The sequence below is a fragment of the Chiloscyllium punctatum genome, chromosome 18, assembly GCF_047496795.1.
Source record: "Chiloscyllium punctatum isolate Juve2018m chromosome 18, sChiPun1.3, whole genome shotgun sequence".
Classification (NCBI taxonomy): Eukaryota; Metazoa; Chordata; class Chondrichthyes; order Orectolobiformes; family Hemiscylliidae; genus Chiloscyllium; species Chiloscyllium punctatum.
This window is the reverse complement of record NC_092756.1, coordinates 21,662,821-21,685,678: the sequence shown is the minus strand read 5'-3', so window position 1 is coordinate 21,685,678 and position 22,858 is coordinate 21,662,821. Positions and strand designations below refer to the sequence as shown.

Genomic DNA, 22,858 nt, shown 5'->3' with positions numbered 1-22,858 from the left:
TAACTATACTCTCAAACAGAATGGCATATGATAGGAAACAGGTTGGAGAAAAACTTTACAATGCTTTGCACAGTAATTAAATGGAATTGCATTGCATTGCACTACGAGAGAAGATTGGTTCAAGCAAACTCGAAGGCAGGTTTGCACATGGGAAAGCAAGCAAGAAAGCTACGTTCTTGTCGATGTCAAAGGCTGCAGTTGAAGAGTAAAGCAGTTTCTGCCCAGTTTCGAACTGAGGACCTTTCGCGTGTAAGGCGAACGTGATGACCACTACACTACAGAAACAAGCCTCGGTCGCCCTCGCTGCAGCTCAGTGGCATCCAGCACTGAAAGTTGAAGCCATTCTACCTTTCACCTTTCTGTTTCCGTTAGCTCGTTGTTTAATGGGACTTGTTTAATTTTAGCGATGTGGTGAGCATGGACGAGATACACCGAAGTATCTGTTTCCACGCGGTGTACCCCAATAACGTTGTGTTGCTTACACCTGCTTTAAAGAATTACGTTTTTGCGGAGCTTACCGTCGCAGTCTGTGGCAAAATCATTTAGTCTGTTCGACTGCTCACGGGAAAGGTAGCATTGTGAAACACTGCAGAAACGAACGACTTCCTTACTTTTGCTCCGACTGACCATACTCCGTGAAGGTTTCCCAGATTCTCAGCTGGAAGTTACCTCAGAAACCCTGTTAATTCGTAATGTATTGAGCGAATCGCAAAACAGAAAGCATTTAACACGGAACACAAACAAAACTGGAAAACCAAATGCATTTTCAGACACAGCGAGCATGAATGCTAAATGTGAGACAGTCCGGGGGCATGAGCCATAAAGTAATCACACAACGAACAACAGGGCAATTCCAAACTACTCTTTCAAACATACTGGAGCCTGAGTGCACCACCACTTCCCAGACAATGCTGCAAAGAGACAAAGAAAGAACATAATAAGAATGGGCCATAAAAAGTGAATTTCACCAATCACAGTCTCGATTAGATTACCTTTCCCTTCCGATGTCTCCAGGACGGAAATGACTGAAGTGGGAGAAATTCAATAACATATGACATCGAAATACATTGGAACGATTTTCTCATTGGCCAGAAAACCAAATAACGACGAGTCGAGTCACCGTAGGACTCTGTTTCGCAACAACGATGAAATAACAGTCTCCATTCGGTTCCAGTAAAAGCTCAACTTGCCTGGAACAGAAAGCAACAGTAGAGCTGCTGGCGATTTTCCATGCGGGAAGCGAACACGATCACGACAGCACAGACACTTTGGAAAATTCGGCACTTTTCCACACCGCAGTCAATTCGCCGGGAAGCAAACTCATTTTACTTCTGTTTTAAACAGAAATGAGGCAGGGATTGAAGCAGCATTTAAACCAGCTGTTCCGTTGGAGCTGTTCAGCAGAAATGGCAGCGGGGGGATTCGAAGCCACGCCTCTGTCGAGACTGGAGCCTTACTCCAGTGCCTTAGACCGCTCGGCCACACTACCAGCACGTCCGCGAGTCCATTTTCTTGCACTTCCAATTGTGTTCCTGCATAACAACAGATTCAAACTGACGTGAAAAGGTTTGAATGATCCCTCTCCGACTCGCACAGCTGCTGGGATGTGCCCGTCTCCAATATCAATTTCTCAGCAGTTAACGATAGCCCATCAAACCAGACAAAAATCACTGGTAAACTGAGTCTATCTTCTCAGACTGGATTCAGCTACAAATGTATCTGTGAGTGCGTGAGAATATATGATCGGTTATGATTGGGTCAAATTACCATGAGCTACTTGACATTACTGCAATTTCGATTCTTGCTTTGCTAAATGATTTCACCCATTGCTCGAAACAGGACAACTTTCACGTTTACACGGAACATGAAACACACCGGACTACAGGGAAAATTCACAAAGCTGAGCAGGCCGTGTCCCAAATCATACCGTGCAGCATTGTTTCAGTCACTGTGTCTGTTTTGCAGAATAAGGTTCCCAAAGAATGTTCCACCCTAAAACCGGAGGTAGCATTACAATCCGAGAACGACAGATTACATTGTGAGGAAGGTCTGACCTCGGGGCCGGTTCGAGATGTCACTTTCCTTGCCTTTTACCTTAACCGTGCAATTTGCTGCAGAGATTATCACACCTGGACATGAGCCTCATCGATACCAAAAGAGTTGGAAACCTGTGTGTGAATCGATGAAAAAGCGCGACTCAATAAAGTTTAACAAGTTCCATGGTGCTTTTTAGAAATGCAGTTTCTGTTCACCTCAATCCAAAAGGCAGTTTCTGAACATAGTAACAGAAGTCAAAAGGTAATTACCTCACCCCACCCCCACTCCGGAAGAGGTGCTAACTGCCCTTGATTGCTTTTTGTTCACGATGTGAAGAGCTCTCACGCCTGAGTCACCGTCACGTCTCTGGTTGCTGAGTGAATCACAAAGAAGGACGTTCTCCAGAGCTGCAACTGCCTCACTTCCCCACTCGCCCTCCCCGTTTCCATTTTCCTGCTCGTCAGTGATTTAAAGAAAACCAAATGGATGCGATGTCATTCTGTCGCCTCTCTGTCGATTCCTCCGTTTCAGTTCCAACGTGGCTTAGATCTCGGGGCGCACCTTAATACTAGCGACGCTATGAAAGCACAGGTCCAGAGGTTCCTCTGAGAGTGGAATTTCTTTCATTGCTGTTGCTGATTGAATGAGCCACTAACGTGCGATCTGCTCCAAAACATGATTCAGGACCTCTGGTGCCAATTCTCGCACGCTGAATAACGACAGACACCTTCCAAATGAGGTCTTTCAGAGACGACTTTGGGATACATTTGACAGACAGACTAGTTGAGGAATCCGTGGTGCACTGTGACACCAGCACATCAGCTTCTTCCCTGTCTTTGAACCGGGCCGCCTGCGCAAGGAATGCGAATGCGGTAATGCTTTTCGTGGAAGGATCAGAAGGGGGTAACTACACTCTCAAACAGAATGGCATATGATAGGAAACAGGTTGGAGAAAAACTTTACAATGCTTTGCACAGTAATTAAATGGAATTGCATTGCATTGCACTACGAGAGAAGATTTGTTCAAGCAAACTCGAAGGCAGGTTTGCACATGGGAAAGCAAGCAAGAAAGCTACGTTCTTGTCGATGTCAAAGGCTGCAGTTGAAGAGTAAAGCAGTTTCTGCCCAGTTTCGAACTGAGGACCTTTCGCGTGTAAGGCGAACGTGATAACCACTACACTACAGAAACAAGCCTCGGTCGCCCTCGCTGCAGCTCAGTGGCATCCAGCACTGAAAGTTGAAGCCATTCTACCTTTCACCTTTCTGTTTCCGTTAGCTCGTTGTTTAATGGGACTTGTTTAATTTTAGCGATGTGGTGAGCATGGACGAGATAGACCGAAGTATCTGTTTCCACGCGGTGTACCCCAATAACGTTGTGTTGCTTACACCTGCTTTAAAGAATTACGTTTTTGCGGAGCTTACCGTCGCAGTCTGTGGCAAAATCATTTAGTCTGTTTGACTGCTCACGGGAAAGGTAGCATTGTGAAACACTGCAGAAACGAACGACTTCCTTACTTTTGCTCCGACTGACCATACTCCGTGAAGGTTTCCCAGATTCTCAGCTGGAAGTTACCTCAGAAACCCTGTTAATTCGTAATGTATTGAGCGAATCGCAAAACAGAAAGCATTTAACACGGAACACAAACAAAACTGGAAAACCAAATGCATTTTCAGACACAGCGAGCATGAATGCTAAATGTGAGACAGTCCGGGGGCATGAGCCATAAAGTAATCACACAACGAACAACAGGGCAATTCCAAACTACTCTTTCAAACATACTGGAGCCTGAGTGCACCACCACTTCCCAGACAATGCTGCAAAGAGACAAAGAAAGAACATAATAAGAATGGGCCATAAAAAGTGAATTTCACCAATCACAGTCTCGATTAGATTACCTTTCCCTTCCGATGTCTCCAGGACGGAAATGACTGAAGTGGGAGAAATTCAATAACATATGACATCGAAATACATTGGAACGATTTTCTCATTGGCCAGAAAACCAAATAACGACGAGTCGAGTCACCGTAGGACTCTGTTTCGCAACAACGATGAAATAACAGTCTCCATTCGGTTCCAGTAAAAGCTCAACTTGCCTGGAACAGAAAGCAACAGTAGAGCTGCTGGCGATTTTCCATGCGGGAAGCGAACACGATCACGACAGCACAGACACTTTGGAAAATTCGGCACTTTTCCACACCGCAGTCAATTCGCCGGGAAGCAAACTCATTTTACTTCTGTTTTAAACAGAAATGAGGCAGGAATTGAAGCAGCATTTAAACCAGCTGTTCCGTTGGAGCTGTTCAGCAGAAATGGCAGCGGTGGGATTCGAAGCCACGCCTCTGTCGAGACTGGAGCCTTAATCCAGTGCCTTAGACCGCTCGGCCACACTACCAGCACGTCCGCGAGTCCATTTTCTTGCACTTCCAATTGTGTTCCTGCATAACAACAGATTCAAACTGACGTGAAAAGGTTTGAATGATCCCTCTCCGACTCGCACAGCTGCTGGGATGTGCCCGTCTCCAATATCAATTTCTCAGCAGTTAACGATAGCCCATCAAACCAGACAAAAATCACTGGTAAACTGAGTCTATCTTCTCAGACTGGATTCAGCTACAAATGTATCTGTGAGTGCGTGAGAATATATGATCGGTTATGATTGGGTCAAATTACCATGAGCTACTTGACATTACTGCAATTTCGATTCTTGCTTTGCTAAATGATTTCACCCATTGCTCGAAACAGGACAACTTTCACGTTTACACGGAACATGAAACACACCGGACTACAGGGAAAATGCACAAAGCTGAGCAGGCCGTGTCCCAAATCATACCGTGCAGCATTGTTTCAGTCACTGTGTCTGTTTTGCAGAATAAGGTTCCCAAAGAATGTTCCACCCTAAAACCGGAGGTAGCATTACAATCCGAGAACGACAGATTACATTGTGAGGAAGGTCTGACCTCGGGGCCGGTTCGAGATGTCACTTTCCTTGCCTTTTACCTTAACCGTGCAATTTGCTGCAGAGATTATCACACCTGGACATGAGCCTCATCGATACCAAAAGAGTTGGAAACCTGTGTGTGAATCGATGAAAAAGCGCGACTCAATAAAGTTTAACAAGTTCCATGGTGCTTTTTAGAAATGCAGTTTCTGTTCACCTCAATCCAAAAGGCAGTTTCTGAACATAGTAACAGAAGTCAAAAGGTAATTACCTCACCCCACCCCCACTCCGGAAGAGGTGCTAACTGCCCTTGATTGCTTTTTGTTCACGATGTGAAGAGCTCTCACGCCTGAGTCACCGTCACGTCTCTGGTTGCTGAGTGAATCACAAAGAAGGACGTTCTCCAGAGCTGCAACTGCCTCACTTCCCCACTCGCCCTCCCCGTTTCCATTTCCTGCTCGTCAGTGATTTAAAGAAAACCAAATGGATGCGATGTCATTCTGTCGCCTCTCTGTCGATTCCTCCGTTTCAGTTCCAACGTGGCTTAGATCTCGGGGCGCACCTTAATACTAGCGACGCTATGAAAGCACAGGTCCAGAGGTTCCTCTGAGAGTGTAATTTCTTTCATTGCTGTTGCTGATTGAATGAGCCACTAACGTGCGATCTGCTCCAAAACATGATTCAGGACCTCTGGTGCCAATTCTCGCACGTTGAATAACGACAGACACCTTCCAAATGAGGTCTTTCAGAGACGACTTTGGGATACATTTGACAGACAGACTAGTTGAGGAATCCGTGGTGCACTGTGACACCAGCACATCAGCTTCTTCCCTGTCTTTGAACCGGGCCGCCTGCGCAAGGAATGCGAATGCGGTAATGCTTTTCGTGGAAGGATCAGAAGGGGGTAACTATACTCTCAAACAGAATGGCATATGATAGGAAACAGGTTGGAGAAAAACTTTACAATGCTTTGCACAGTAATTAAATGGAATTGCATTGCATTGCACTACGAGAGAAGATTGGTTCAAGCAAACTCGAAGGCAGGTTTGCACATGGGAAAGCAAGCAAGAAAGCTACGTTCTTGTCGATGTCAAAGGCTGCAGTTGAAGAGTAAAGCAGTTTCTGCCCAGTTTCGAACTGAGGACCTTTCGCGTGTAAGGCGAACGTGATGACCACTACACTACAGAAACAAGCCTCGGTCGCCCTCGCTGCAGCTCAGTGGCATCCAGCACTGAAAGTTGAAGCCATTCTACCTTTCACCTTTCTGTTTCCGTTAGCTCGTTGTTTAATGGGACTTGTTTAATTTTAGCGATGTGGTGAGCATGGACGAGATACACCGAAGTATCTGTTTCCACGCGGTGTACCCCAATAACGTTGTGTTGCTTACACCTGCTTTAAAGAATTACGTTTTTGCGGAGCTTACCGTCGCAGTCTGTGGCAAAATCATTTAGTCTGTTCGACTGCTCACGGGAAAGGTAGCATTGTGAAACACTGCAGAAACGAACGACTTCCTTACTTTTGCTCCGACTGACCATACTCCGTGAAGGTTTCCCAGATTCTCAGCTGGAAGTTACCTCAGAAACCCTGTTAATTCGTAATGTATTGAGCGAATCGCAAAACAGAAAGCATTTAACACGGAACACAAACAAAACTGGAAAACCAAATGCATTTTCAGACACAGCGAGCATGAATGATAAATGTGAGACAGTCCGGGGGCATGAGCCATAAAGTAATCACACAACGAACAACAGGGCAATTCCAAACTACTCTTTCAAACATACTGGAGCCTGAGTGCACCACCACTTCCCAGACAATGCTGCAAAGAGACAAAGAAAGAACATAATAAGAATGGGCCATAAAAAGTGAATTTCACCAATCACAGTCTCGATTAGATTACCTTTCCCTTCCGATGTCTCCAGGACGGAAATGACTGAAGTGGGAGAAATTCAATAACATATGACATCGAAATACATTGGAACGATTTTCTCATTGGCCAGAAAACCAAATAACGACGAGTCGAGTCACCGTAGGACTCTGTTTCGCAACAACGATGAAATAACAGTCTCCATTCGGTTCCAGTAAAAGCTCAACTTGCCTGGAACAGAAAGCAACAGTAGAGCTGCTGGCGATTTTCCATGCGGGAAGCGAACACGATCACGACAGCACAGACACTTTGGAAAATTCGGCACTTTTCCACACCGCAGTCAATTCGCCGGGAAGCAAACTCATTTTACTTCTGTTTTAAACAGAAATGAGGCAGGGATTGAAGCAGCATTTAAACCAGCTGTTCCGTTGGAGCTGTTCAGCAGAAATGGCAGCGTGGGGATTCGAAGCCACGCCTCTATCGAGACTGGAGCCTTACTCCAGCGCCTTAGACCGCTCGGCCACACTACCAGCACGTCCGCGAGTCCATTTTCTTGCACTTCCAATTGTGTTCCTCCATAACAACAGATTCAAACTGACGTGAAAAGGTTTGAATGATCCCTCTCCGACTCGCACAGCTGCTGGGATGTGCCCGTCTCCAATATCAATTTCTCAGCAGTTAACGATAGCCCATCAAACAAGACAAAAATCACTGGTAAACTGAGTCTATCTTCTCAGACTGGATTCAGCTACAAATGTATCTGTGAGTGCGTGAGAATATATGATCGGTTATGATTGGGTCAAATTACCATGAGCTACTTGACATTACTGCAATTTCGATTCTTGCTTTGCTAAATGATTTCACCCATTGCTCGAAACAGGACAACTTTCACGTTTACACGGAACATGAAACACACCGGACTACAGGGAAAATTCACAAAGCTGAGCAGGCCGTGTCCCAAATCATACCGTGCAGCATTGTTTCAGTCACTGTGTCTGTTTTGCAGAATAAGGTTCCCAAAGAATGTTCCACCCTAAAACCGGAGGTAGCATTACAATCCGAGAACGACAGATTACATTGTGAGGAAGGTCTGACCTCGGGGCCGGTTCGAGATGTCACTTTCCTTGCCTTTTACCTTAACCGTGCAATTTGCTGCAGAGATTATCACACCTGGACATGAGCCTCATCGATACCAAAAGAGTTGGAAACCTGTGTGTGAATCGATGAAAAAGCGCGACTCAATAAAATTTAACAAGTTCCATGGTGCTTTTTAGAAATGCAGTTTCTGTTCACCTCAATCCAAAAGGCAGTTTCTGAACATAGTAACAGAAGTCAAAAGGTAATTACCTCACCCCACCCCCACTCCGGAAGAGGTGCTAACTGCCCTTGATTGCTTTTTGTTCACGATGTGAAGAGCTCTCACGCCTGAGTCACCGTCACGTCTCTGGTTGCTGAGTGAATCACAAAGAAGGACGTTCTCCAGAGCTGCAACTGCCTCACTTCCCCACTCGCCCTCCCCGTTTCCATTTTCCTGCTCGTCAGTGATTTAAAGAAAACCAAATGGATGCGATGTCATTCTGTCGCCTCTCTGTCGATTCCTCCGTTTCAGTTCCAACGTGGCTTAGATCTCGGGGCGCACCTTAATACTAGCGACGCTATGAAAGCACAGGTCCAGAGGTTCCTCTGAGAGTGGAATTTCTTTCATTGCTGTTGCTGATTGAATGAGCCACTAACGTGCGATCTGCTCCAAAACATGATTCAGGACCTCTGGTGCCAATTCTCGCACGCTGAATAACGACAGACACCTTCCAAATGAGGTCTTTCAGAGACGACTTTGGGATACATTTGACAGACAGACTAGTTGAGGAATCCGTGGTGCACTGTGACACCAGCACATCAGCTTCTTCCCTGTCTTTGAACCGGGCCGCCTGCGCAAGGAATGCGAATGCGGTAATGCTTTTCGTGGAAGGATCAGAAGGGGGTAACTACACTCTCAAACAGAATGGCATATGATAGGAAACAGGTTGGAGAAAAACTTTACAATGCTTTGCACAGTAATTAAATGGAATTGCATTGCATTGCACTACGAGAGAAGATTTGTTCAAGCAAACTCGAAGGCAGGTTTGCACATGGGAAAGCAAGCAAGAAAGCTACGTTCTTGTCGATGTCAAAGGCTGCAGTTGAAGAGTAAAGCAGTTTCTGCCCAGTTTCGAACTGAGGACTTTTCGCGTGTAAGGCGAACGTGATGACCACGACACTACAGAAACAAGCCTCGGTCGCCCTCGCTGCAGCTCAGTGGCATCCAGCACTGAAAGTTGAAGCCATTCTACCTTTCACCTTTCTGTTTCCGTTAGCTCGTTGTTTAATGGGACTTGTTCAATTTTAGCGATGTGGTGAGCATGGACGAGATACACCGAAGTGTCTGTTTCCACGCGGTGTACCCCAATAACGTTGTGTTGCTTACACCTGCTTTAAAGAATTACGTTTTTGCGGAGCTTACCGTCGCAGTCTGTGGCAAAATCATTTAGTCTGTTCGACTGCTCACGGGAAAGGTAGCATTGTGAAACACTGCAGAAACGAACGACTTCCTTACTTTTGCTCCGACTGACCATACTCCGTGAAGGTTTCCCAGATTCTCAGCTGGAAGTTACCTCAGAAACCCTGTTAATTCGTAATGTATTGAGCGAATCGCAAAACAGAAAGCATTTAACACGGAACACAAACAAAACTGGAAAACCAAATGCATTTTCAGACACAGCGAGCATGAATGCTAAATGTGAGACAGTCCGGGGGCATGAGCCATAAAGTAATCACACAACGAACAACAGGGCAATTCCAAACTACTCTTTCAAACATACTGGAGCCTGAGTGCACCACCACTTCCCAGACAATGCTGCAAAGAGACAAAGAAAGAACATAATAAGAATGGGCCATAAAAAGTGAATTTCACCAATCACAGTCTCGATTAGATTACCTTTCCCTTCCGATGTCTCCAGGACGGAAATGACTGAAGTGGGAGAAATTCAATAACATATGACATCGAAATACATTGGAACGATTTTCTCATTGGCCAGAAAACCAAATAACGACGAAGTCGAGTCACCGTAGGACTCTGTTTCGCAACAACGATGAAATAACAGTCTCCATTCGGTTCCAGTAAAAGCTCAACTTGCCTGGAACAGAAAGCAACAGTAGAGCTGCTGGCGATTTTCCATGCGGGAAGCGAACACGATCACGACAGCACAGACACTTTGGAAAATTCGGCACTTTTCCACACCGCAGTCAATTCGCCGGGAAGCAAACTCATTTTACTTCTGTTTTAAACAGAAATGAGGCAGGGATTGAAGCAGCATTTAAACCAGCTGTTCCGTTGGAGCTGTTCAGCAGAAATGGCAGCGGTGGGATTCGAAGCCACGCCTCTGTCGAGACTGGAGCCTTAATCCAGTGCCTTAGACCGCTCGGCCACACTACCAGCACGTCCGCGAGTCCATTTTCTTGTACTTCCAATTGTGTTCCTGCATAACAACAGATTCAGACTGACGTGAAAAGGTTTGAATGATCCCTCTCCGACTCGCACAGCTGCTGGGATGTGCCCGTCTCCAATATCAATTTCTCAGCAGTTAACGATAGCCCATCAAACAAGACAAAAATCACTGGTAAACTGAGTCTATCTTCTCAGACTGGATTCAGCTACAAATGTATCTGTGAGTGCGTGAGAATATATGATCGGTTATGATTGGGTCAAATTACCATGAGCTACTTGACATTACTGCAATTTCGATTCTTGCTTTGCTAAATGATTTCACCCATTGCTCGAAACAGGACAACTTTCACGTTTACACGGAACATGAAACACACCGGACTACAGGGAAAATTCACAAAGCTGAGCAGGCCGTGTCCCAAATCATACCGTGCAGCATTGTTTCAGTCACTGTGTCTGTTTTGCAGAATAAGGTTCCCAAAGAATGTTCCACCCTAAAACCGGAGGTAGCATTACAATCCGAGAACGACAGATTACATTGTGAGGAAGGTCTGACCTCGGGGCCGGTTCGAGATGTCACTTTCCTTGCCTTTTACCTTAACCGTGCAATTTGCTGCAGAGATTATCACACCTGGACATGAGCCTCATCGATACCAAAAGAGTTGGAAACCTGTGTGTGAATCGATGAAAAAGCGCGACTCAATAAAGTTTAACAAGTTCCATGGTGCTTTTTAGAAATGCAGTTTCTGTTCACCTCAATCCAAAAGGCAGTTTCTGAACATAGTAACAGAAGTCAAAAGGTAATTACCTCACCCCACCCCCACTCCGGAAGAGGTGCTAACTGCCCTTGATTGCTTTTTGTTCCCGATGTGAAGAGCTCTCACGCCTGAGTCACCGTCACGTCTCTGGTTGCTGAGTGAATCACAAAGAAGGACGTTCTCCAGAGCTGCAACTGCCTCACTTCCCCACTCGCCCTCCCCGTTTCCATTTTCCTGCTCGTCAGTGATTTAAAGAAAACCAAATGGATGCGATGTCATTCTGTCGCCTCTCTGTCGATTCCTCCGTTTCAGTTCCAACGTGGCTTAGATCTCGGGGCGCACCTTAATACTAGCGACGCTATGAAAGCACAGGTCCAGAGGTTCCTCTGAGAGTGTAATTTCTTTCATTGCTGTTGCTGATTGAATGAGCCACTAACGTGCGATCTGCTCCAAAACATGATTCAGGACCTCTGGTGCCAATTCTCGCACGTTGAATAACGACAGACACCTTCCAAATGAGGTCTTTCAGAGACGACTTTGGGATACATTTGACAGACAGACTAGTTGAGGAATCCGTGGTGCACTGTGACACCAGCACATCAGCTTCTTCCCTGTCTTTGAACCGGGCCGCCTGCGCAAGGAATGCGAATGCGGTAATGCTTTTCGTGGAAGGATCAGAAGGGGGTAACTACACTCTCAAACAGAATGGCATATGATAGGAAACAGGTTGGAGAAAAACTTTACAATGCTTTGCACAGTAATTAAATGGAATTGCATTGCATTGCACTTCGAGAGAAGATTGGTTCAAGCAAACTCGAAGGCAGGTTTGCACATGGGAAAGCAAGCAAGAAAGCTACGTTCTTGTCGATGTCAAAGGCTGCAGTTGAAGAGTAAAGCAGTTTCTGCCCAGTTTCGAACTGAGGACCTTTCGCGTGTAAGGCGAACGTGATGACCACTACACTACAGAAACAAGCCTCGGTCGCCCTCGCTGCAGCTCAGTGGCATCCAGCACTGAAAGTTGAAGCCATTCTACCTTTCACCTTTCTGTTTCCGTCAGCTCGTTGTTTAATGGGACTTGTTTAATTTTAGCGATGTGGTGAGCATGGACGAGATACACCGAAGTATCTGTTTCCACGCGGTGTACCCCAATAACGTTGTGTTGCTTACACCTGCTTTAAAGAATTACGTTTTTGCAGAGCTTACCGTCGCAGTCTGTGGCAAAATCATTTAGTCTGTTCGACTGCTCACGGGAAAGGTAGCATTGTGAAACACTGCAGAAACGAACGACTTCCTTACTTTTGCTCCGACTGACCATACTCCGTGAAGGTTTCCCAGATTCTCAGCTGGAAGTTACCTCAGAAACCCTGTTAATTCGTAATGTATTGAGCGAATCGCAAAACAGAAAGCATTTAACACGGAACACAAACAAAACTGGAAAACCAAATGCATTTTCAGACACAGCGAGCATGAATGCTAAATGTGAGACAGTCTGGGGGCATGAGCCATAAAGTAATCACACAACGAACAACAGGGCAATTCCAAACTACTCTTTCAAACATACTGGAGCCTGAGTGCACCACCACTTCCCAGACAATGCTGCAAAGAGACAAAGAAAGAACATAATAAGAATGGGCCATAAAAAGTGAATTTCACCAATCACAGTCTCGATTAGATTACCTTTCCCTTCCGATGTCTCCAGGACGGAAATGACTGAAGTGGGAGAAATTCAATAACATATGACATCGAAATACATTGGAACGATTTTCTCATTGGCCAGAAAACCAAATAACGACGAGTCGAGTCACCGTAGGACTCTGTTTCGCAACAACGATGAAATAACAGTCTCCATTCGGTTCCAGTAAAAGCTCAACTTGCCTGGAACAGAAAGCAACAGTAGAGCTGCTGGCGATTTTCCATGCGGGAAGCGAACACGATCACGACAGCACAGACACTTTGGAAAATTCGGCACTTTTCCACACCGCAGTCAATTCGCCGGGAAGCAAACTCATTTTACTTCTGTTTTAAACAGAAATGAGGCAGGGATTGAAGCAGCATTTAAACCAGCTGTTTCGTTGGAGCTGTTCAGCAGAAATGGCAGCGGGGGGATTCGAACCCACGCCCCTGTCGAGACTGGAGCCTTAATCCAGTGCCTTAGACCGCTCGGCCATACTACCAGCACGTCCGCGAGTCCATTTTCTTGCACTTCCAATTGTGTTCCTGCATAACAACAGATTCAAACTGACGTGAAAAGGTTTGAATGATCCCTCTCCGACTCGCACAGCTGCTGGGATGTGCCCGTCTCCAATATCAATTTCTCAGCAGTTAACGATAGCCCATCAAACCAGACAAAAATCACTGGTAAACTGAGTCTATCTTCTCAGACTGGATTCAGCTACAAATGTATCTGTGAGTGCGTGAGAATATATGATCGGTTATGATTGGGTCAAATTACCATGAGCTACTTGACATTACTGCAATTTCGATTCTTGCTTTGCTAAATGATTTCACCCATTGCTCGAAACAGGACAACTTTCACGTTTACACGGAACATGAAACACACCGGACTACAGGGAAAATTCACAAAGCTGAGCAGGCCGTGTCCCAAATCATACCGTGCAGCATTGTTTCAGTCACTGTGTCTGTTTTGCAGAATAAGGTTCCCAAAGAATGTTCCACCCTAAAACCGGAGGTAGCATTACAATCCGAGAACGACAGATTACATTGTGAGGAAGGTCTGACCTCGGGGCCGGTTCGAGATGTCACTTTCCTTGCCTTTTACCTTAACCGTGCAATTTGCTGCAGAGATTATCACACCTGGACATGAGCCTCATCGATACCAAAAGAGTTGGAAACCTGTGTGTGAATCGATGAAAAAGCGCGACTCAATAAAGTTTAACAAGTTCCATGGTGCTTTTTAGAAATGCAGTTTCTGTTCACCTCAATCCAAAAGGCAGTTTCTGAACATAGTAACAGAAGTCAAAAGGTAATTACCTCACCCCACCCCCACTCCGGAAGAGGTGCTAACTGCCCTTGATTGCTTTTTGTTCACGATGTGAAGAGCTCTCACGCCTGAGTCACCGTCACGTCTCTGGTTGCTGAGTGAATCACAAAGAAGGACGTTCTCCAGAGCTGCAACTGCCTCACTTCCCCACTCGCCCTCCCCGTTTCCATTTTCCTGCTCGTCAGTGATTTAAAGAAAACCAAATGGATGCGATGTCATTCTGTCGCCTCTCTGTCGATTCCTCCGTTTCAGTTCCAACGTGGCTTAGATCTCGGGGCGCACCTTAATACTAGCGACGCTATGAAAGCACAGGTCCAGAGGTTCCTCTGAGAGTGTAATTTCTTTCATTGCTGTTGCTGATTGAATGAGCCACTAACGTGCGATCTGCTCCAAAACATGATTCAGGACCTCTGGTGCCAATTCTCGCACGCTGAATAACGACAGACACCTTCCAAATGAGGTCTTTCAGAGACGACTTTGGGATACATTTGACAGACAGACTAGTTGAGGAATCCGTGGTGCACTGTGACACCAGCACATCAGCTTCTTCCCTGTCTTTGAACCGGGCCGCCTGCGCAAGGAATGCGAATGCGGTAATGCTTTTCGTGGAAGGATCAGAAGGGGGTAACTACACTCTCAAACAGAATGGCATATGATAGGAAACAGGTTGGAGAAAAACTTTACAATGCTTTGCACAGTAATTAAATGGAATTGCATTGCATTGCACTACGAGAGAAGATTTGTTCAAGCAAACTCGAAGGCAGGTTTGCACATGGGAAAGCAAGCAAGAAAGCTACGTTCTTGTCGATGTCAAAGGCTGCAGTTGAAGAGTAAAGCAGTTTCTGCCCAGTTTCGAACTGAGGACCTTTCGCGTGTAAGGCGAACGTGATGACCACTACACTACAGAAACAAGCCTCGGTCGCCCTCGCTGCAGCTCAGTGGCATCCAGCACTGAAAGTTGAAGCCATTCTACCTTTCACCTTTCTGTTTCCGTTAGCTCGTTGTTTAATGGGACTTGTTTAATTTTAGCGATGTGGTGAGCATGGACGAGATACGCGGTGTACCCCAATAACGTTGTGTTGCTTACACCTGCTTTAAAGAATTACGTTTTTGCGGAGCTTACCGTCGCAGTCTGTGGCAAAATCATTTAGTCTGTTCGACTGCTCACGGGAAAGGTAGCATTGTGAAACACTGCAGAAACGAACGACTTCCTTACTTTTGCTCCGACTGACCATACTCCGTGAAGGTTTCCCAGATTCTCAGCTGGAAGTTACCTCAGAAACCCTGTTAATTCGTAATGTATTGAGCGAATCGCAAAACAGAAAGCATTTAACACGGAACACAAACAAAACTGGAAAACCAAATGCATTTTCAGACACAGCGAGCATGAATGCTAAATGTGAGACAGTCCGGGGGCATGAGCCATAAAGTAATCACACAACGAACAACAGGGCAATTCCAAACTACTCTTTCAAACATACTGGAGCCTGAGTGCACCACCACTTCCCAGACAATGCTGCAAAGAGACAAAGAAAGAACATAATAAGAATGGGCCATAAAAAGTGAATTTCACCAATCACAGTCTCGATTAGATTACCTTTCCCTTCCGATGTCTCCAGGACGGAAATGACTGAAGTGGGAGAAATTCAATAACATATGACATCGAAATACATTGGAACGATTTTCTCATTGGCCAGAAAACCAAATAACGACGAGTCGAGTCACCGTAGGACTCTGTTTCGCAACAACGATGAAATAACAGTCTCCATTCGGTTCCAGTAAAAGCTCAACTTGCCTGGAACAGAAAGCAACAGTAGAGCTGCTGGCGATTTTCCATGCGGGAAGCGAACACGATCACGACAGCACAGACACTTTGGAAAATTCGGCACTTTTCCACACCGCAGTCAATTCGCCGGGAAGCAAACTCATTTTACTTCTGTTTTAAACAGAAATGAGGCAGGGATTGAAGTAGCATTTAAACCAGCTGTTCCGTTGGAGCTGTTCAGCAGAAATGGCAGCGGGGGGATTCGAACCCACGCCTCTGTCGAGACTGGAGCCTTAATCCAGTGCCTTAGACCGCTCGGCCATACTACCAGCACGTCCGCGTGTCCATTTTCTTGCACTTCCAATTGTGTTCCTGCATAACAACAGATTCAAACTGACGTGAAAAGGTTTGAATGATCCCTCTCCGACTCGCACAGCTGCTGGGATGTGCCCGTCTCCAATATCAATTTCTCAGCAGTTAACGATAGCCCATCAAACCAGACAAAAATCACTGGTAAACTGAGTCTATCTTCTCAGACTGGATTCAGCTACAAATGTATCTGTGAGTGCGTGAGAATATATGATCGGTTATGATTGGGTCAAATTACCATGAGCTACTTGACATTACTGCAATTTCGATTCTTGCTTTGCTAAATGATTTCACCCATTGCTCGAAACAGGACAACTTTCACGTTTACACGGAACATGAAACACACCGGACTACAGGGAAAATTCACAAAGCTGAGCAGGCCGTGTCCCAAATCATACCGTGCAGCATTGTTTCAGTCACTGTGTCTGTTTTGCAGAATAAGGTTCCCAAAGAATGTTCCACCCTAAAACCGGAGGTAGCATTACAATCCGAGAACGACAGATTACATTGTGAGGAAGGTCTGACCTCGGGGCCGGTTCGAGATGTCACTTTCCTTGCCTTTTACCTTAACCGTGCAATTTGCTGCAGAGATTATCACACCTGGACATGAGCCTCATCGATACCAAAAGAGTTGGAAACCTGTGTGTGAATCGATGAAAAAGCGCGACTCAATAAAGTTTAACAAGTTCCATGGTGCTTTTTAGAAATGCAGTTTCTGTTCACCTCAATCCAAAAGGCAGTTTCTGAACATAGTAACAGAAGTCAAAAGGTAATTACCTCACCCCACCCCCACTCCGGAAGAGGTGCTAACTGCCCTTGATTGCTTTTTGTTCACGATGTGAAGAGCTCTCACGCCTGAGTCACCGTCACGTCTCTGGTTGCTGAGTGAATCACAAAGAAGGACGTTCTCCAGAGCTGCAACTGCCTCACTTCCCCACTCGCCCTCCCCGTTTCCATTTTCCTGCTCGTCAGTGATTTAAAGAAAACCAAATGGATGCGATGTCATTCTGTCGCCTCTCTGTCGATTCCTCCGTTTCAGTTCCAACGTGGCTTCGATCTCGGGGCGCACCTTAATACTAGCGACGCTATGAAAGCACAGGTCCAGAGGTTCCTCTGAGAGTGTAATTTCTTTCATTGCTGTTGCTGATTGAATGAGCCACTAACGTGCGATCTGCTCCAAAACATGATTCAGGACCTCTGGTGCCAATTCTCGCACGCTGAATAACGACAGACACCTTCCAAATGAGGTCTTTCAGAGACGACTTTGGGATACATTTGACAGACAGACTAGTTGAGGAATCCGTGGTGCACTGTGACACCAGCACATCAGCTTCTTCCCTGTCTTTGAACCGGGCCGCCTGCGCAAGGAATGCGAATGCGGTAATGCTTTTCGTGGAAGGATCAGAAGGGGGTAACTACACTCTCAAACAGAATGGCATATGATAGGAAACAGGTTGGAGAAAAACTTTACAATGCTTTGCACAGTAATTAAATGGAATTGCATTGCATTGCACTACGAGAGAAGATATGTTCAAGCAAACTCGAAGGCAGGTTTGCACATGGGAAAGCAAGCAAGAAAGCTACGTTCTTGTCGATGTCAAAGGCTGCAGTTGAAGAGTAAAGCAGTTTCTGCCCAGTTTCGAACTGAGGACCTTTCGCGTGTAAGGCGAACGTGATGACCACGACACTACAGAAACAAGCCTCGGTCGCCCTCGCTGCAGCTCAGTGGCATCCAGCACTGAAAGTTGAAGCCATTCTACCTTTCACCTTTCTGTTTCCGTTAGCTCGTTGTTTAATGGGACTTGTTTAATTTTAGCGATGTGGTGAGCATGGACGAGATACACCGAAGTGTCTGTTTCCACGCGGTGTACCCCAATAACGTTGTGTTGCTTACACCTGCTTTAAAGAATTACGTTTTTGCGGAGCTTACCGTCGCAGTCTGTGGCAAAATCATTTAGTCTGTTCGACTGCTCACGGGAAAGGTAGCATTGTGAAACACTGCAGAAACGAACGACTTCCTTACTTTTGCTCCGACTGACCATACTCCGTGAAGGTTTCCCAGATTCTCAGCTGGAAGTTACCTCAGAAACCCTGTTAATTCGTAATGTATTGAGCGAATCGCAAAACAGAAAGCATTTAACACGGAACACAAACAAAACTGGAAAACCAAATGCATTTTCAGACACAGCGAGCATGAATGCTAAATGTGAGACAGTCCGGGGGCATGAGCCATAAAGTAATCACACAACGAACAACAGGGCAATTCCAAACTACTCTTTCAAACATACTGGAGCCTGAGTGCACCACCACTTCCCAGACAATGCTGCAAAGAGACAAAGAAAGAACATAATAAGAATGGGCCATAAAAAGTGAATTTCACCAATCACAGTCTCGATTAGATTACCTTTCCCTTCCGATGTCTCCAGGACGGAAATGACTGAAGTGGGAGAAATTCAATAACATATGACATCGAAATACATTGGAACGATTTTCTCATTGGCCAGAAAACCAAATAACGACGAGTCGAGTCACCGTAGGACTCTGTTTCGCAACAACGATGAAATAACAGTCTCCATTCGGTTCCAGTAAAAGCTCAACTTGCCTGGAACAGAAAGCAACAGTAGAGCTGCTGGCGATTTTCCATGCGGGAAGCGAACACGATCACGACAGCACAGACACTTTGGAAAATTCGGCACTTTTCCACACCGCAGTCAATTCGCCGGGAAGCAAACTCATTTTACTTCTGTTTTAAACAGAAATGAGGCAGGGATTGAAGTAGCATTTAAACCAGCTGTTCCGTTGGAGCTGTTCAGCAGAAATGGCAGCGGGGGGATTCGAACCCACGCCTCTGTCGAGACTGGAGCCTTAATCCAGTGCCTTAGACCGCTCGGCCATACTACCAGCACGTCCGCGTGTCCATTTTCTTGCACTTCCAATTGTGTTCCTGCATAACAACAGATTCAAACTGACGTGAAAAGGTTTGAATGATCCCTCTCCGACTCGCACAGCTGCTGGGATGTGCCCGTCTCCAATATCAATTTCTCAGCAGTTAACGATAGCCCATCAAACCAGACAAAAATCACTGGTAAACTGAGTCTATCTTCTCAGACTGGATTCAGCTACAAATGTATCTGTGAGTGCGTGAGAATATATGATCGGTTATGATTGGGTCAAATTACCATGAGCTACTTGACATTACTGCAATTTCGATTCTTGCTTTGCTAAATGATTTCACCCATTGCTCGAAACAGGACAACTTTCACGTTTACACGGAACATGAAACACACCGGACTACAGGGAAAATTCACAAAGCTGAGCAGGCCGTGTCCCAAATCATACCGTGCAGCATTGTTTCAGTCACTGTGTCTGTTTTGCAGAATAAGGTTCCCAAAGAATGTTCCACCCTAAAACCGGAGGTAGCATTACAATCCGAGAACGACAGATTACATTGTGAGGAAGGTCTGACCTCGGGGCCGGTTCGAGATGTCACTTTCCTTGCCTTTTACCTTAACCGTGCAATTTGCTGCAGAGATTATCACACCTGGACATGAGCCTCATCGATACCAAAAGAGTTGGAAACCTGTGTGTGAATCGATGAAAAAGCGCGACTCAATAAAGTTTAACAAGTTCCATGGTGCTTTTTAGAAATGCAGTTTCTGTTCACCTCAATCCAAAAGGCAGTTTCTGAACATAGTAACAGAAGTCAAAAGGTAATTACCTCACCCCACCCCCACTCCGGAAGAGGTGCTAACTGCCCTTGATTGCTTTTTGTTCACGATGTGAAGAGCTCTCACGCCTGAGTCACCGTCACGTCTCTGGTTGCTGAGTGAATCACAAAGAAGGACGTTCTCCAGAGCTGCAACTGCCTCACTTCCCCACTCGCCCTCCCCGTTTCCATTTTCCTGCTCGTCAGTGATTTAAAGAAAACCAAATGGATGCGATGTCATTCTGTCGCCTCTCTGTCGATTCCTCCGTTTCAGTTCCAACGTGGCTTAGATCTCGGGGCGCACCTTAATACTAGCGACGCTATGAAAGCACAGGTCCAGAGGTTCCTCTGAGAGTGTAATTTCTTTCATTGCTGTTGCTGATTGAATGAGCCACTAACGTGCGATCTGCTCCAAAACATGATTCAGGACCTCTGGTGCCAATTCTCGCACGCTGAATAACGACAGACACCTTCCAAATGAGGTCTTTCAGAGACGACTTTGGGATACATTTGACAGACAGACTAGTTGAGGAATCCGTGGTGCACTGTGACACCAGCACATCAGCTTCTTCCCTGTCTTTGAACCGGGCCGCCTGCGCAAGGAATGCGAATGCGGTAATGCTTTTCGTGGAAGGATCAGAAGGGGGTAACTACACTCTCAAACAGAATGGCATATGATAGGAAACAGGTTGGAGAAAAACTTTACAATGCTTTGCACAGTAATTAAATGGAATTGCATTGCATTGCACTACGAGAGAAGATATGTTCAAGCAAACTCGAAGGCAGGTTTGCACATGGGAAAGCAAGCAAGAAAGCTACGTTCTTGTCGATGTCAAAGGCTGCAGTTGAAGAGTAAAGCAGTTTCTGCCCAGTTTCGAACTGAGGACCTTTCGCGTGTAAGGCGAACGTGATGACCACGACACTACAGAAACAAGCCTCGGTCGCCCTCGCTGCAGCTCAGTGGCATCCAGCACTGAAAGTTGAAGCCATTCTACCTTTCACCTTTCTGTTTCCGTTAGCTCGTTGTTTAATGGGACTTGTTTAATTTTAGCGATGTGGTGAGCATGGACGAGATACACCGAAGTGTCTGTTTCCACGCGGTGTACCCCAATAACGTTGTGTTGCTTACACCTGCTTTAAAGAATTACGTTTTTGCGGAGCTTACCGTCGCAGTCTGTGGCAAAATCATTTAGTCTGTTCGACTGCTCACGGGAAAGGTAGCATTGTGAAACACTGCAGAAACGAACGACTTCCTTACTTTTGCTCCGACTGACCATACTCCGTGAAGGTTTCCCAGATTCTCAGCTGGAAGTTACCTCAGAAACCCTGTTAATTCGTAATGTATTGAGCGAATCGCAAAACAGAAAGCATTTAACACGGAACACAAACAAAACTGGAAAACCAAATGCATTTTCAGACACAGCGAGCATGAATGCTAAATGTGAGACAGTCCGGGGGCATGAGCCATAAAGTAATCACACAACGAACAACAGGGCAATTCCAAACTACTCTTTCAAACATACTGGAGCCTGAGTGCACCACCACTTCCCAGACAATGCTGCAAAGAGACAAAGAAAGAACATAATAAGAATGGGCCATAAAAAGTGAATTTCACCAATCACAGTCTCGATTAGATTACCTTTCCCTTCCGATGTCTCCAGGACGGAAATGACTGAAGTGGGAGAAATTCAATAACATATGACATCGAAATACATTGGAACGATTTTCTCATTGGCCAGAAAACCAAATAACGACGAGTCGAGTCACCGTAGGACTCTGTTTCGCAACAACGATGAAATAACAGTCTCCATTCGGTTCCAGTAAAAGCTCAACTTGCCTGGAACAGAAAGCAACAGTAGAGCTGCTGGCGATTTTCCATGCGGGAAGCGAACACGATCACGACAGCACAGACACTTTGGAAAATTCGGCACTTTTCCACACCGCAGTCAATTCGCCGGGAAGCAAACTCATTTTACTTCTGTTTTAAACAGAAATGAGGCAGGGATTGAAGCAGCATTTAAACCAGCTGTTCCGTTGGAGCTGTTCAGCAGAAATGGCAGCGGGGGGATTCGAACCCACGCCTCTGTCGAGACTGGAGCCTTAATCCAGTGCCTTAGACCGCTCGGCCATACTACCAGCACGTCCGCGAGTCCATTTTCTTGCACTTCCAATTGTGTTCCTGCATAACAACAGATTCAAACTGACGTGAAAAGGTTTGAATGATCCCTCTCCGACTCGCACAGCTGCTGGGATGTGCCCGTCTCCAATATCAATTTCTCAGCAGTTAACGATAGCCCATCAAACCAGACAAAAATCACTGGTAAACTGAGTCTATCTTCTCAGACTGGATTCAGCTACAAATGTATCTGTGAGTGCGTGAGAATATATGATCGGTTATGATTGGGTCAAATTACCATGAGCTACTTGACATTACTGCAATTTCGATTCTTGCTTTGCTAAATGATTTCACCCATTGCTCGAAACAGGACAACTTTCACGTTTACACGGAACATGAAACACACCGGACTACAGGGAAAATTCACAAAGCTGAGCAGGCCGTGTCCCAAATCATACCGTGCAGCATTGTTTCAGTCACTGTGTCTGTTTTGCAGAATAAGGTTCCCAAAGAATGTTCCACCCTAAAACAGGAGGTAGCATTACAATCCGAGAACGACAGATTACATTGTGAGGAAGGTCTGACCTCGGGGCCGGTTCGAGATGTCACTTTCCTTGCCTTTTACCTTAACCGTGCAATTTGCTGCAGAGATTGTCACACCTGGACATGAGCCTCATCGATACCAAAAGAGTTGGAAACCTGTGTGTGAATCGATGAAAAAGCGCGACTCAATAAAGTTTAACAAGTTCCATGGTGCTTTTTAGAAATGCAGTTTCTGTTCACCTCAATCCAAAAGGCAGTTTCTGAACATAGTAACAGAAG

At 45.7% G+C, this 22,858-nt stretch overlaps 5 non-coding genes across 5 annotated transcripts; all 5 read right to left on the bottom strand.

Moving 5' to 3' along the window:
- Positions 1–212: 212 nt before the first annotated feature.
- Positions 213–285, bottom strand: trnav-uac (transfer RNA valine (anticodon UAC)). The gene has a single exon. It is a non-coding gene; the product is annotated as a tRNA-Val (tRNA).
- A 2,868-nt stretch (positions 286–3,153) lies between these two features.
- Positions 3,154–3,226, bottom strand: trnav-uac (transfer RNA valine (anticodon UAC)). Its single transcript has one exon. It is a non-coding gene; the product is annotated as a tRNA-Val (tRNA).
- Positions 3,227–6,093: 2,867 nt separating this feature from the next.
- On the bottom strand, positions 6,094–6,166 carry trnav-uac (transfer RNA valine (anticodon UAC)). The gene has a single exon. It is a non-coding gene; the product is annotated as a tRNA-Val (tRNA).
- Positions 6,167–11,976: 5,810 nt separating this feature from the next.
- On the bottom strand, positions 11,977–12,049 carry trnav-uac (transfer RNA valine (anticodon UAC)). The gene has a single exon. It is a non-coding gene; the product is annotated as a tRNA-Val (tRNA).
- A 2,868-nt stretch (positions 12,050–14,917) lies between these two features.
- Positions 14,918–14,990, bottom strand: trnav-uac (transfer RNA valine (anticodon UAC)). The gene has a single exon. It is a non-coding gene; the product is annotated as a tRNA-Val (tRNA).
- Positions 14,991–22,858: the final 7,868 nt, after the last annotated feature.